The 16,976-nt window shown below is 32.8% G+C and overlaps 1 protein-coding gene across 10 annotated transcripts in view; it reads right to left on the bottom strand.

The window, feature by feature from the left end:
- The window catches only part of by (focal adhesion protein tensin), a 572,440-nt gene that overhangs the window by 326,086 nt on the left and 229,378 nt on the right, over positions 1–16,976 (bottom strand). Inside the window, exons 1-2 of one of the 10 annotated variants that reach the window (XM_074132639.1) lie at positions 7,307–7,538; positions 6,684–6,730 (exon numbers count right to left, since the gene is read on the bottom strand). The exons of 7 other annotated variants lie outside the window; for them this stretch is intronic. The gene's annotated coding sequence lies outside the window, so the exon portion shown is untranslated. Of the gene's footprint in view, positions 1–6,683; positions 6,731–7,262; positions 7,539–16,976 lie in introns of those variants that run through there. 2 more of the 10 variants (XM_074132638.1, XM_074132637.1) reach the window with 2 other exon arrangements.

The raw sequence follows: 16,976 nt of genomic DNA on the forward strand, positions 1-16,976 counted from the left end.
CGACCCCAGAATATTACCTAATAACACACCCTGAAGGCAATTGCGTTAACCATACACCTACATCAAATATTTGAAAATTCTATGAGACACCAGACTCTTCTTTCAACCCACATGTAGCCGACAGACACTTTAAAAAAATACAATTATTGACTCATTCATATTAATTTATCTATGGCGCATGGACCACAACTGGAAAAGTTAGTACCCTAGTGTCATGTAAAATAAAAGAAAATGACTGCACTACCTGTACGGTTAAAAAGAATACTTATACTACTTCAATGAAAAAGTATAATAAAAGTGTGCAACTAAAATAAAAATAATACTCAAATGTTTTAAAAGATTTTTTTTAAAGACCAAGGAATACATTTTAAAACAACAAATGAAGCTATTATTTGAAAGAAACTATTTTAGGCTCAGATAGATCAAATGCAATTCAAGAGGATCAACATCAAAAACAATTAAAACAAAAAGTGCCTTACTCTTCCCTATTTTGATTGTTGAATCGAACCCAAATGAAACTTATAAACCTACCTTAAAAATACCATTCAAGATGTTTTAAATCATAAGATTATTTCAGTATCAAAAAAAAAAAAACATGAAATGCCTTATTCTGGTTTAATTTGGATGTTAAAAACAAAACGAAACTATTTAATTGAAACTCTAAAGACACATTATGAACCTACAGTGTCGAAATACCCAATCAAGGGAATTTAAATTACAAGATATTATTAAGTTCAAAGAACAAAAATTTCTTGGTCTAAACCAGTTGTACGGTAAAAATGAATAAAATGAAGCAAACTGAAAATGTTTAATTAAAATTTGAACTTTAAATACAATTTCAGAGGTTGTAATTTTAAAAGATAATTGAAAACGTTAATTAGTGGTAGGTAACATACCTACATTAAAATAATCTTCTGCAAGTTAATTTATTGGACTAAACCATAAATCAATTATCTATAAATATTAATAGCCACTAAAATAAAGTTATTTTTTAAAGTTGGTTAACATCAATACATTGTAAAAACGAAAAAATTATATTTTAAAAAAGTTATAACTACGCGCCTAGCGGTAACTGAGAGAAGTTCAGAAAAATATCATTGCTGAAATTTTGACGAACTCAATGAAACAAAAATTTTAAATATAAATTGGAATCATTACTGATTAATATTACAGAGTAAAGAATATTGCCATATTCAATAAAAATAGCATTCATTAACACAAGATACAAAATAGAACTAATAAATAAACTGATTTACCTTATTATTTGACAGAGGGGCTTCTCATAACGTTGTTGAATTTCAATTAGTACCGAATACCGATCTCACAAACGTACTTACACTAACTAAAGCACGACAGAGAACTATCAATAATAATTACATTCAACTATCTTAATAAAATTCATTAACCGAAACTGTAACACAACCGCGAACGATTCGTTACAATGGTCGCCACCAAATTCCAATGCAAATTTGCAGCACTACCAACTGAAGTTTGAGAGTAGTTTTCCGTATTATTTATTATTTGAATGAAAATTATGATTATTAATGTTTAAAATATTAAAAAATTAACTACTATGAATTTTATAGATCAATTTAAATTCCACAATTGTTAAATTTCATAACTATTCTTATCAGAGAGAAGTAGCTGATTAAGACTTTCTAACGAGACAGAGTAACATATTTCTTTTTACATTCTCATTTCATTAATGAAAGCACTACTAATGAACAACACTATTAATAAAAACAACGAGGATATGATCAATCTTTTAAAATCCTGAAGAGATATTTCGAGTTGCTCAATGGATTCTTGAAGGATTTCTAACAAGTTTTCAAGAGATTAGAAGAAGATTTGGACAAGTGGTTTTCATCAATCTAACTCAGCATTCTTAACCCTATTTAATGTTACGAGTACTAAGTGGATAATGTCCTTGATTAGAATATGAGAGCATTGCATTAAAAATACATTTTAGAAGGAAACAAAACTTCCCTCTTTTATTTTTTTTTAAAAAAAGTATGCGTGTTTGCTTTCAGTACATTAACAATTAAGAAAATCGTTGAGAGATGTTTTAGGAAAATCAATTTAGTGAAGTTGATTGTTTTACCGTTTTTTTGTTTTAATTCAATGCTCCACTAAATTTGTAACCATAATGTCAAACTATCACTGATCTAAGATTAATGAACTATAAAACAACGAGTTTCTTTCTAACAGCTTTAAAGCTCTCCATTCTAATCCAGTAGATTCCTCTTCTCACACATAAGACCACCCTCTTCTATCGCCAAGACGCGTATTGTAATACAGTGTAAATATAATTTACCGTGAGTTTTCAACACAGGATAATTACTTGAAACATTTTAGGGCATGTGAAACCAAATTTTCATCACGCTTGCAATTTTCTACTTTCTCTAACTCTACTAAGAGAAAGTACTGTAATATTGATTTTCCTAATAAATGAACATAGATTAAAACCTTAGTGAAGCAATAAATAGTTTCCAAGCCTGATAAAAATATTATGTAAAATAATAATAAGGAATAATATGACTCCCGTAATCTTTTATTCTTTTGTGCTATTACTTCCTAAAGAATTATTCCATACTTTTGGTTGTATGAATTCTTTAATATAATTGGTGGGGAGGAAATTAAAGGTAATTACTTCCATTTTACATTATATCCTTAAAGAGAAAAAAGTTTCTTTACCACAAGGTAGATTAAATATTATATTTAGTAGAAGTGAATAATCTAATTCAATTTTCTTGTTGGCTAGAGTTTCTGTTTTAAGAAAAATATCAGCGGTTTGATTGGCTGCACATATGTAATTCAATCAATCATTCATGTATGAGCGACATGGCGTAAAATTAATCCAGCCACTCACGGTCCTATAATACTCAACTTAAATCTGAGCCCTGCTTAATGCAGTGCCAACCTACATCCTCTTGCATCCACTAAAGGGAAAGTACTGCAATCGTTTTAAATTATCGATGCGTGGTCCGATTTAAATGAATGAAGTGTCATTCGATTCGACATTAATTATAAAGTAGATACGTCTCTTCTAGGAGCGTAGTTTGGCACCAAGTGCGGGGCCTCCTCTAAACCGCGGTTGAAAAAAGACGGGGGCCGGTCATTGGAGTGATCCATAATATTGCACGATATAAAGGTAAACTATACGCGAGATGATCACATTCAGATAAGTGTATGGTATATGTAAATATGGGTTGTAATAGGCCTATGAAACTTTCCAAAAAGTACAAAAATCTCCTTAACAAAAACTTGTAGTTAAAAAAGTAAAGTATAAGAGTTATAAAGTATAGAAGTCAAAAGGTACACAAATCAGCAAATACCCAACATTTCATTCATACTTCAGTTCGTAATTTCAGTTAAATAGAAAGTTTGAAAAAGCAAGTGTTTGACACTATTATAATTACATAAGTTAATTATAATATCACATAAGTAATTTTACTGTATTAAGTTTTCCTTAATTTTATTTAGAATTCATTAGATGTCCTAATAAATTACATTAAATATAATTATGACCCTTATGATGGCCATTTACATTAACTAAATATTTTTTTCACTAAAGAGGCCTATTATGAAGTGTAAGTCCATGTATTAAAGCGAACTGGCATTCTGCCGGACTGCCTAACCACCACCCCTCCCACAAAAGTGTCCTTAATTGAATCATTCCAGAAAAATATTTCCCATAAAAGTTGTAGAACTATCTGAGAGCTATAATTATGCCAAGTTTGAAGAAAATCAAACCAGTAGTTTTTTAGAAAAAGTTAAAAAAGTGAAAAATCTATTCAGTAAAGTGGTACTTCTGGTGGACCTATTTTGACTAAAAATTAATTCCTGCTTCCTCTAGTGTCACTTGAACGAAATGCCAAATTTGAAACCTCTACGATTTTCCGTTCCTGAGATATAATGGAAAAACTTTTCACAGAGCAGTAAATTCAGTTTAAATTCATGCCATCAAAGACCGATGGGTTAGAGAAAAGCAAATTAGTAGGAAAAAGAACAGATTTCTAGGAATCACTGGATCTGTAACCCAACGTGCCTTAGCCGGGCTTTTTTAATTGTTATTCTCTTTTATTTTCTCTCTTACAAGCCGAATGCGATCGGTTATTGTCGGCAATTTTCGGCTCAAGTGACTTTGATAAAGTTTATATGCACACTCACATGACTTTTTACGGCTTTTATTTCTTACTAGCCGAATGCGTTCGGTTATTGTCGGCAATTCTCGGCTCATATGACCAAGATTATTTAATTTTTAACCAATGTGCACACTCACACGACTTTTTTTACTAATAAGTACATACATTTTATTTTAACTAGTATTTTTATCCAATATTAAATAAGTATTTCAATATTTGATAATATTAAATAATATTCAGAATATAATATTTGTTTTTAATATCTGAAAACTAATATGCACACTCACACGACTTTTTTTTTACTAATAGGTTGTTTCACTAATACTAAAGTTAGGTTTTCTTGTAAACTAGTATTTTCACCAAATAGTTGTTGCTTTATATTACACATCACATTCTAATGGAATATAAGTTTTTTTGCCAAGGAGATTTTTACTTAGAGCGAGGGGTTCTAAGGCTTCCAAACCTAAGATATTACTTGTGTTTACGGAATTTATTATCGTTCGTAATCTTGAGAGATTGCACTTTAACTATTACTTCATCATCAGACAATTGAAGAAAGAGAGACAAAAATCATTATGTGAACTTGAAAAACAAAAATCTAATAATATTTGAAAGTATTCATGGAGCTGTTCTCCATGTAAAAAGCACTAACACTGATAATTCATAAAAACAAATGATTGTATAAGAGTGAGACTGTCATAAAATTATGAGAAATGTGTTCCATTAAACGAGAGAGAATACTATCTCCCACTCTCTATCTCTCCAGCGCTTTACAGAACAGAATAAGTGGTTTTGTGGAATGTCATCCATTAACATAGGTGACAGAGGTTGAATGTTAAGGAGAGTGAAAGAGATATTATTGTTTTGTTATTATTAGATAAAATAGTTTTAATATTGTACTGGAAATATTTTTAGATTGATGAAGTTAGAACATAGTTAGGATGATGGAAGGTAGAACACATATTCAACTGAGATGAATAGCACCAGAGAGCCAGGATATGACAGTGATATGGGATTATAAACCGTGTAGTGGAGTGATGACGTGAAGTCAAGTCATTCACACTCGCACTCTCTCTCTTTAAATACTGCTACTCTCTCGCTTTGATAGCTCTGAAAGCACACAAATGATGTTTGTACTTAACTACTACTGGAAGGATGTGCAGAGTGTAAAACAAGCTAACAAGCAAGGTAACCTGCTGATGTTAAGGTTATGAAGTGATGATGGAAGCTACTTGCATGAACGATGTAACAACTTGTATGTAATAAAAAATGATATAGTATTAAATGTAATTAAAACTGCATAAATTATGCAAATTATGTTATAAAAGGGTAAAATGCAGTTAACGGTTTTAGTAATTTACAACTTCTACAATCTCTTAAAACTCTTAATTTAGAGGCGATATAAATACAGCTTAACTAGAGTGGCGTGGGAGCAGAATGACCCTGTCTTATTTATTTAATGATCAGTTGTATAGCTAAATTGGTTTATTTAGAAGTTCAGCAGATAGATCTAGATGCGATAATGAAATATTTAAGGTATTTGCCTTCAATAGGAGAGAAGAACTTCAAACATCCTCATCCTAATCAACCCAAATCCTCGACCATCTGGATATATCGCATCCTCTTTCATCCTTATGTAGTAAAATTCCTATTTTTTCACATTCTTTTAAAAAACATTCTCCAGGGCATGAACTTATTGCCTCCGAAATCATTTAGCTGCTACTTCTCTGAAGGCCTTTACAATTTACAATACTTATACTGTACAGTGCACACAACCTAATTTCTCATTTAATGGAAATTCTCAAATTTCCTGATGGGGAAGAGACCAATTATGAACATAACAAATTTTCTCTACAAATAACACCACTAAGACAGCTCGGGAAATATGATACCGAATTGTGAGGCAATTCACGGAACAATCGAACTATCAGGGAATCAGAAAATCCCTTCAATCTAAAAGCTCTACGCCACATTGCTAAAGTTCCCTTTTATTGTCTAAAATTTAAATTTTTTAAATAAACTATTTATTACCACCAACTTTATAAACAAAATAAAATAAATAGATTCTATAATTCTATTTACGTATAAACTAACTACTCTTGCCAAACCCAGTAGTACATAAGCCCTCTTTTTATGCCTGGCAATGCTCCATGTCACTTGAAACAAGTTGGATTCACAACCTCAAAACCATACTCCAGAGTTACATCCGGAGTTGGATACATCTCTCAAAACCATACTCCAGAGTTCCAGCATTGGCTGCTGGATTCCTCTTATCAGAGACTTAGTTACATCGCATTTACGTTTTCTGAAAACGTACAGATTTGAACGAGTTTACAAATAATTAATAAAAGTAAAATAAGAGAGGATTTGCATTAAGATACCTAAAAGCTCCGCGAACCTGTATGGTCATTGCTAAGAAAGATGCTGTTCAATAACAATGAAGAACCGACACTCTATTTTTAAGCAGAAAAAAGGACTTAAAGGAATCGTACTGAGAGATTAAAATCTAAAATTGAGTATTTTATTAAACACACTCACCCATAACCAGTATAACGCCATGTTTAACCAGCCTCCATTCACCTTACCTGTAATGAAATAAGAGGGTATTAGTTTGAATTTATCTAAAAAAAAATCCAACATTTTTATTTTTAATTTTTAGACAATTTTTAAATAGAATTGGTTATTTTTAGTAGAATTCTATCCTGAAAGTTATTAATTAATAAAATATTAAAATGAATTCAAATTCTGAAGTAAGAAAGGAATTTGTTTTAATAAGAGGTAAGTGCATTGGACTCCCGACAGCTCTTAACATAATCCTGCGAAGGACAGTGTTGGCTGACAAATGAAGAGCCAACGCCCGACCGTTGGTTAACAGTTAATTTAAAACAAAAAATCTGAAAAAGTAATCAAAAAATTAATTATTACTTATTATGTGTAAATATAAAAATAAATCCTGTAGAAAAATATTTATAATGATTAAAATTTTCATCCATAAAAATAAATGTTCTTAAGATTAAATTATTTGAACATCCCTTTTGATGTGTCTTTCAGGACCTTAACAGGACACATAAAGGGATTTTAGGATTTAAAAAGATACAATTAATACAAAGCAATCACTTATATCTTATTTCCAAAATTGTGACTGACTGATGAATATGCACGTTTTCATCTTTTGAAGAGTTGTTGTAAATCCTTCAATCTATCTGTATGGATCTAACTGTAGCTCATAATCCGCCAAGTAATCTCTCCAAACCTGCACCTCGTATTCCGCTCAGCAATCTCCAAACCTGCATCTCGTACTGCGCCCAGCAATCTGCAAACCTGCATCTCGTACTCCACTCAACGATCTCCAAATCTGCATAATCCAGCGATGGCCTCATAAAAGAGGAGCCAATGCCCGGCAAAAAATCTGAAAAAGTGATTATATTAATAAAAAAAATGACATACATATAAAAATTTTCATATTAATACATATTAAAACTTTGATCCATAAAAATAAATATTCTGAAGATTAAATTAAATTATTTGAACATCCCTTTTGATATGGCCTTTCAGGACCTTAACAGGGCATACCAAGAGATTTTAGGATTTAAAAAGATACAAATAATGCAAAGAAATCACTTATATCTTTCCAAAATTGTGACTGACTGACGAAAATGCACTTTTTCATCATCTGAAGAGTTGTAAATGCTTCAATCCATTTAGACTGCAGATGATGGTTTTGTGCTGCCAAGAACTGCAGCTCATAATCCGCCCAGCAATCTGCTAACCTGCATCTCGTACTCTGCTCAACGATCTCCAAATCTGCATCCCGCACTCCGCCCAGCAATCTGCTAACCTGCATCTCGTACTCTGCTCAACGATCTCCAAATCTGCATCCCGCACTCCGCCCAGCAATCTCCAATCCTGCTCCTCGCACACCGCTCTGCTACCTCCAAACCTGCACCTCGTACTCCGCTCAGCAATCTCCAAACCTGCTCTTCGTACTCCACCCAGCTACCTCCAAACCTGCTCTTCGTACTCCACCCAGCGATCTCCAAATCTGCAGCTCGTACTCTGACCAGCAATTTCCAAACCTGCACCTCCTACTCTGCACAGCAATCTCGAACCTGCTCCTCGTACACCGCTCTGCTACCTCCAAACCTGCATCTCGTACTCTGCCCAGCAATCTCCAAACCTGCACCTCGTACTCCGCTTAGCAATCTCCAAACCTGCTCCTCGTACACCGCTCTGCTACCTCTAAACCTGCATCTCGTACTCTGCCCAGCAATCTCCAATCCTGCACCTCGTACTCCGCTCAGCAATCTCCAAACCTGCTCCTCGTACACCGCTCTGTTACCTCCAAACCTGCAGCTCGTACTCCGCTCAGCAATCTCCACACCTGCAGCTCGTACTCCGCTCAGGTATCTCCAAACCTGCATCTCGTACTCCGCTCAGCAATCTTCAAATCTGCATCTCGTACTCTGCCCAGCAATCTCCAAACCTGCACCTCCTACTCTGCTCAGCAATCTCGAACCTGCACCTCATACTCTGCTCAGCAATCTCGACCTGCATCTCGTACTCTGCCTAGCAATCCCCACACCTGCAGCTCCTACTCTGCTCAGCAATCTCGAACCTGCATCTTGTATCTCCTGCTACGCCGTCATTTAGTAATTTCCAAACTTGAATCTCGAACACTGAGCACGATGTTTGAAATTCTAACAAGAAAATAATCAGGTGAAACTTAATAGAATAACAATATGATACATCACACACAAAATTCTTTCCTGAAAATTTAATTAAAAAAAGATTTAAATGTTAAAGATTGTTTTATTATGCAAGTTACCTTTGTAAAAATTCTTCAGCGAATAAAATTACTCATAAAAACAAAAAACAAAAAAATAAAATGAATAAGGACATAATAAAAACATTCAATGAAATAAGTGACTTGAATAAATATTACTTGACCTGAATTAGTATGGTAGCCATATCTGAGTTGAACTGCATACTGGAGCATCTGGTAAAATTGACGGAACAGAACTGGCACTCTGAAAAACTCTAAATGAAATACTGTGAAAAATACTAAACGAAATACCTGCCACTTAAAATGTTTTACAAAAATTACATCTTGTTTACAAAAAAATTGCATATTGTTTACAAAATTACATTTTGTTTACAAAAATTACATCTTGTTCACAAAAATTACACCTAATCAAGATTAATACAAAAATATTTTTATATGGGGAGTTGCAAGGTTCTTGTCAATTATTACTTATAATTAAACTTAATTAAATCTTATACTTTAAAATCTTATGCTTTTTTCTATGCACCCCCCCCAATCCTTGTCCGCGACTGCTTATTCGTCAGGCAATGCCTGCTTATTTCGCAGCTAACCACCATATTGGTGGCCGTTCCTCAATCCGCAACCTGAGGACGCGCCTGGTAGCATGGAGATGCTTCTGGGAAGAGGTCCCAGGGCCAGGTCTCGATTCTGGAAAACTATTGAAACTGTCCTATACACATAATAAACGTTTTTTGCTATAATTGTTTTTGTTTTCCAGAATATTTTTTGTTTCAGAACGAAACTTGGCTTAGGTTGTTTCATGCTTTTTACACATTAAATAAAATTAAATTGAAGAATACAGAAAACTTTTATGCTAATAGATAATCTTATACGTCTTGTTTTCTTTCGTCTTGTTTCAGAAAAGTTCGAGGAATTTCATTCACCTGGCTCATTTAACGAATTTTAAATTCACTTTTTATATGCATCTGACCTATCAGAATCTTTTCCTTGATATTCGGCTATTTTCACAAGGTCTTATTAAACTGAAACCATCCAGGTGGATAAATAAAACAGGACAAGCATAGATAACAGTTTGATAACAAACAAGACATGAAGGCTCTCATGGAAATGGACTCTTAAGATATTTTAAAGTTCGTGTGTACCCAATTAACATGACATTTTTCACTCCTGTGAAAGTTAAATTAGCAGATCTAACCATTCTCTAAACAGTGGATATAAATTTCGGACCAATCAATGTTAGATAGAAGTTATCCATTAATGGAGAAAAAAAATCCACCGCAAATCCAAATGTTGTGTTATTGCGGATCCATACAAGTATTTCTCAATAAAACTATTCGATAAAAACCATCTTTTTGTGAATGCTGAGTATTTTAAAGAAAGTTCATCCTGTAGGAACATCATACTTAAATTTAAATAATAAATTTGCCTTTACAACTCATATTTTTTTTTCTGAAATTGAAAACAAAAATGCATTAAAACCTCATAAATATTTACAAACGAAAACTTATTAAAATTTAATGATAACTCACCTTTTTGTAATTAAAAAATTTAATAAATAAAAATGAATTATTTATTTAATTTCTCTCAAAAATAAATCTATTAATTGAATGACTATCTCAACATCAATTTATTCACATAAAATCATCTTATAAGTTATTATTTATTGATAAGTTGAAAACCATTATTACCTAATTGTACAATTAGTACAATAATTTCGAATATTGCTAACTGCAAAGATATAAAATTTTAAAATAAATTTAAATTCTTCGCTCTATAATTGGACGCTCCTTTCTACGTCACCAATCAAACCATTCACACAGACTTGAACATTCCTTTCGTCACACAGGTTGCAAAAACACGATACAGAAAATTCCAACTTCAACATTCAAACACATCACAATCCACTTGTACAACATCTATCTTCCAGAACATTTCCAAACAACACTTCTAGACGTCTTAAAAAACAGTGGCCTTGCGTTCTCCTCTCTGATGAAGAGAGTATGTAGAATGTAGAATTTTATTGGAGTGTTACCCGCTGGGTAACTTCTCCACTCTGATATGTGTGAATGTTATTTATTGTTATCATTGTTGCTTATAACGCAAAATGCGTTGATTGTAACTAAATAAATGATTAAAAATAAATAAAATTAAAAAGAAATAAATTTGGTTAATAATCTTAAGTATTTTGTAACACATCAACAATTAAAGAATTCTTTTCTTTTTAAGGTTATGCTTCTTAAGTGTCAACACGCTTCACTGTACTATTCCCTGATAATAAGAACAAAATATGGAAATAAATCCACTTCTAAACAAATAAATATTTAACTCAGACGAAAAAGTAGAATACAAATGTGATTTTTGCTTTCTTAATTCCAACACTAAATTAAATTCAAATATTTATGAAAAAAATGAAAATAAATAAATATCAAATAAAATTGGAAGAAATGAATGAAAGGCTGTAATTAAAGAGTTGTTGAACAGTGAGTAAATTTTCTTGGCACATGAATTTAAATGTGCAAAGTATGATTTACTTAACATTTAGTATATATTAGGGAAATTGTTTCTAAAATAAAAAAACAACAGGAAATTGCATTAAGACAAGAAAGGAAAATAATGATGAATGAGTCCAGAAGTGGGAGTAAGGGATGAACAGTACTGTCGAGTTATATAAGCAAAATTGGTAAAAGTATTTGTTGGTATGGGCACATACTAAAGAAATTCAAATAAGATGCAGATGAAGTAGATAGTGGAAAAGGGAACCCATGAAGCACTAGCGGAGGGCTGCCTGGTGGTGAATTTTGTGGGACGACATTGGTAACAAATGGATCTAACGGCCCCAGGAAGAGGTGCAGCGGGGTACATAAGTCCGGGGGCGGAAACTCTTCTTTGTTCTTTCATTTATCTTACATACCCTGTTTACTTAAACCACCAAATATTTTTCACACTCGAAAACTATTTTTGAAAAATTCTGCACAGAATAATTTATTCTAAGTTTTTCTGTTATCCCATGGGATAAACATATTAAAGGTTTTTTTTTCTTCTGTCAAAGAGATAGATCTACTTGTTTGTTCTAGATCTCAATTACCGTATTTCAGTAACCATATTTTTGAAAGTGAATTTACATAGTTAATATATATGTTTTGAGGCCCACAAAAAGCTAAGATGTATTGTGGAAATCGGGTCACGGGGTGTTTCTAAGGAAGGTAATTGTTTAAAGAGGGCTCTCTCCTCAACTGGCGCATTACTTTAATTGTAATGCAATTAGTTTTCTGGAATACCCAGGAAAATTTAGAATGTAGGGTGATCCCGAGAAGTGCAACCCATGCGCATCCCTCTAGTGTGCCACTCCTTATAAGGATTTAAATTAACAGTGTGTATTTTTGGTTTCATAAAGCTTGAAAATGATCGTAATAAAGAAGGCAATATCTGTGATGATTTGGGAAAACTAATAAGACACAGTAAAACACACGTTTATTGTTTTCATTGATCTTGGGAATAAATGAAGTATTTAGTAAAAACTCTTAATGTGAGCATTTTCTGTTTTTCCACCGCTGTCAGCATAAAAACTCGCAACTTTTTCTATTATATACCAAAATATTTACCAACTTTACTAGCCTTTCTCTACTCTCTAACAAATAATGCTTTAAAAAACTATAAAAAAAAACTTGAAAAACAATACTAACAAACATCGATGACCTAAAACAGAATTGGAACAGTAAACAAACGGAAAAATGATTTATGACCAATTGAAGAGAAAGGGTGTTTTAACAACAAGCATAGTGGTTCAGGAGGCACTAGAAAATAAAGGACTAAAATAATAATAATATGTAATAGAAATAAAAGAACAACTTACCTACAAACATTATTTACTTTCTTTTATCACTAGAATACACTTATGCAATACTAATTTAATATTTATTCTAAAGTAGAATTATAGAACAATCAATATTGGCAGCGAATTTCTGATGCACTCCAAGAAGGACGTCTTGCCGCTTTAGAAATCAACTTGTGGACTACTTAGGTGGTTAGCGACCCGCATGATACAGCAAATGAATCTTGAAATGACAATTGAATGGGCGAATATGCTGAATTTAGAACACCATGATTTATTTTTATTTTATTTATATGTATAACTTTAATGAATGGTTGATTTTTCTCTACTATTGGCTAGAATCTACTGAAGTAACATAGACAAATTTCCCTAAGATGGTAAACTAGAAGAAAATTACCTAACTGCCAAATGTTACGGATTGACAACGTAAATTTATTCCTTTAAACAATTTATTAAGTTGAAAAACTGTGATGACCCTCTTTCTAAAGTACTGCAAACTTACAAATACTTTTACATTTGATTCTTGTTAAGGGCAAAATTATCAGCAAGTGAAGAAGCACTCCTACAATGCAAAGTCAAGTTAGAAAAACAGAGCACGAATGCTATAATCCGGCTTTAAGTAAAAGTTTTCTTAGTGCCGTCATTATTGAGTATTAACTGAAGTTAGAGTTTTATTTCCCTTCTTTACTATAAAAACACACTTCCACACGCCCACTCTCATACTACAACAAAAAGAAAAACTTTTCCAACAAACAAAAACCTAGTTTTAAAAATTATTGAAAATTAATTATCACAGTTCAATTATTTTTTTCTCTATAAATTTAATTTTTCCAGAGAGTTTGAGAAAAAGAAAATAATTGTGTTTGGTACGCAAATACTTATTCTAAATTTTTAGACAGATGATATTTTGTAGACTTAGTATCCATTCGAAGGGAGGATGTTTACACGCAGAACCCAATCAACTTTCAATTCTAAGATGGTGAGCTTCAGTTTGCCTTAGGATAAGATAAATCCAAGTTATACAAAGATTCAATACTTAAGCGAATATCCTATAAGTACGGAAAAGTTTTTACAATGAGCTATCTTAAATGTAGTCCGAATCTCGGGGAAAAAGGTTATTGTTCACTTTTCCTGAAAAGGATAAATTTGAATAACATTTTATTGCCACAGAACTGTCGCAATTTTCATGAAAATGATTTTAATAGAAATTGTGGGACTCCACGTTGTAACTCAACGTGAAAAAAAATCAGTTTCTTGAGTTTTTTTTTTTTTTTGCTTCTCAAATAAACGATAACCTTTTTGCGTATTCAGGTCAAGTCCTAGTGAAAATTCTATCTTCAACTCTTTCGTAAACATAAGCATAAAAAGGAAACGGATAAAATAAATGTAATAAACGAGATGTCTTTTAGAAAGTACTCAAACTTGTCGTCTACCTATGGTGACAAATGCTAGCCAACCTTTCACAGCTCTGAATCGCCTAGCATGATTCGTCCCTAGCCGGGGAATTATATGCTGCAGAACCACTGAGTCCTTCTTAATCCTAAAAATCTATGTTTTTCTCACATTTCATACCTCTTCTTATTCCACACCATCCTTGCATTCTGAATACTGCTTCCCTATTCAATAAAATTTCACCTTTTATTCAATCAAGAATTCAATCATTGAAAAACTATTTAATGATTCTATTAAAAAAGTATTCTATATAATAACAAAGACATCGAATGAATAGTGATTACAAACGAGCTCATTAGAAAGCTCTTTGAACGTTTACGATTAGCTTTCACAAAAGTGATAGTTCATTAATAGTATATTTATAGTCTCGGAACTATTTATGACTTTATTATACTAACACTGAAAAGAAACCGTCATTACTAAGATTAAAGCTATAAACGCTATCTATGTTAAAAAAGTATATAAAGTATATATGAAAGAGTATACACTTAAAAGTATATATGAAACATTCAAACGAATCTCATTTCACCCACTATCGCGCGGCTTGCATCCTTTGCGACTATATGTCCCAATAAGACCCTGGAGCCTCACTTGCAACAAGTGCTTGCTACTTCTCGCCTTAAGCCTTCTAGATTCTAAGTTATTGTAGGTCTTTTCAGCATCGACATACATCTACCAGCTTTATTTTAAATTAAGATCAACATATTATCAAAGCTTGTAAATTGCTTCTCATCTTCAAAATTCCACTCTCATACAATCAAGGAGCTAAATTTTATTTACGTTTTCCATTCAGGAGGTTTTTAATTTCCTTTTTTTTGAATATACGAGGGTCGTTTGAAAAGACCGTGCAAAAATAAAAACTACTTAATTTTTTGGGGTAAACCTTTTTTATTTTTCAACATAGTCTCCTTTTAGGCTTATACACTTCGTCCAACGCTGCTCTAGTTTGTTGATCCCTTCCGAATAATAGGATTTGTCCAAGTCTGAAAAATAGCCATTCGTTTCTGCAATCACCTCCTCGTTTGAATAAAATCTTTTTCCCGCCAGCCATTTCTTCATATTGGGGAACAAATAGTAGTCCGAGGGAGCCAAGTCTGGAGAATAGGGGGATGTGAAACGAGTTGGAACCCTATTTCCATTAATTTTGCGACCACAACTGCTGAGGTGTGAGCTGGTGCGTTGTCGTGATGGAAAAGGACTTTTTTGTGGGCGTTTTTCTTGCAGCTCGGTTTTCAAACGGTCCAATAACGATGAATAATATGCACCTGTAATAGTTTTACCCTTTTCCAGATAGTCGATGAGGATTATTCCTTGCGAATCCCAAAAGACAGTCGCCATAATCTTTCCGGCCGAAGGAACGGTCTTCGCCTTTTTTTGGCGCAGATTCCCCCTTGGTAACCCATTGTTTAGATTGTTCTTTGGTCTCAGGAGTGTAGTGATTTATCCATGTTTCATCCACAGTGACGAAACGACACTTAAAAGTCCTGCGGATTCTTCTGGAACAGCTGCAAACCGTCCTTGCAACACTTCACACGATTTCGTTTTTGGTCAAGCGTGAGCAATCGCGGCACCCATCTTGCGGATAGCTTTGTCATGTCCAAATGTTGATGCAAAATATTATGTACCCGTTCATTCGAGATGCCCACAGCACTAGCAATCTCACGCACCTACACTCTTCTGTCATCCATCACCATATCATGGATTTTATCAATGATTTCTGGAGTAGTAACCTCAACAGGGCGTCCAGAACGTTCAGCGTCACTTGTGCCCATATGGCCACTCCGAAAATTTTGAAACCACTTATAAACTGTTCTAATCGAAGGTGCAGAGTCACCATAATGTTTATCAAGCTTCTCTTTAGTCTCCTGAGGCGTTTTGCCTTTCATAAAGTAGTGTTTAATCAACACACGAAATTCTTTTTCGTCCATTTTTTGAAAATCACTCGACTTCCTCGATTCAAACGAATGCCAAACACAATGAAATAGACCGATCTGGCTGAAACTTGGTGTGTGTTCTTCCAAGAGATGCTACTAACTAAACATAACCTCGATACGCGCCAGTGGTGCTATCTCTCTGACTTTGCACGGACTTTTCAAACGACCCTCGTACTATAGGATTTGCACTCCCGGGATATCTAAACTTTCGACGCACCAAAACGGAATGCAAAGTTTGAACTTCAACTTCAAAAATAACCTAAAAAGCACACAACACCATCACACACAACGAGAAAACTAATGATTATAAATAATAAAGATTTGCTGCTAGTAAACCTTCGCTCTTTAAAATTATTCATTAAATTGAAATACTTTAATCAATATTCAAAGAATTTAAATAATATTCTTAAGCAATAAAAAAAGCCGCAGTCCAATTTATTTTAAAAATTCAATAAATTATATTTTTTTTTTTTAATTGGTTTCTTTGTTATATATAGATATAACTAACTATCCGTTAGTTCACATATTCACATGATGAGTATATTGATTGTTACATCATGTTAACTGATATCATTTAATTTCTTGTCTAATGTAATTATTCTTAGAAAATGATAATATTTTATACTCAGTAAGTTGATAAATTTATATTTATAAAAACTGGCTCTTTTCTATCTGAGAAATGATTCTTTATTAGAATTTTAAATTATTTATTTTAGTAAACAATACATTTTTTTTGTTGCGAATTTCAACATTTAGAGAAGATGGTATTATTTTGATTTTTTTTAAAACAATACTTTATATTAGTTGAACAAAATGGAAACACATATTCA

Source organism: Rhodnius prolixus, unplaced genomic scaffold, assembly GCF_049639745.1.
Source record: "Rhodnius prolixus isolate KJV_2025 unplaced genomic scaffold, Rpr scaffold_4, whole genome shotgun sequence".
In the NCBI taxonomy this organism is placed as follows: domain Eukaryota; kingdom Metazoa; phylum Arthropoda; class Insecta; order Hemiptera; family Reduviidae; genus Rhodnius; species Rhodnius prolixus.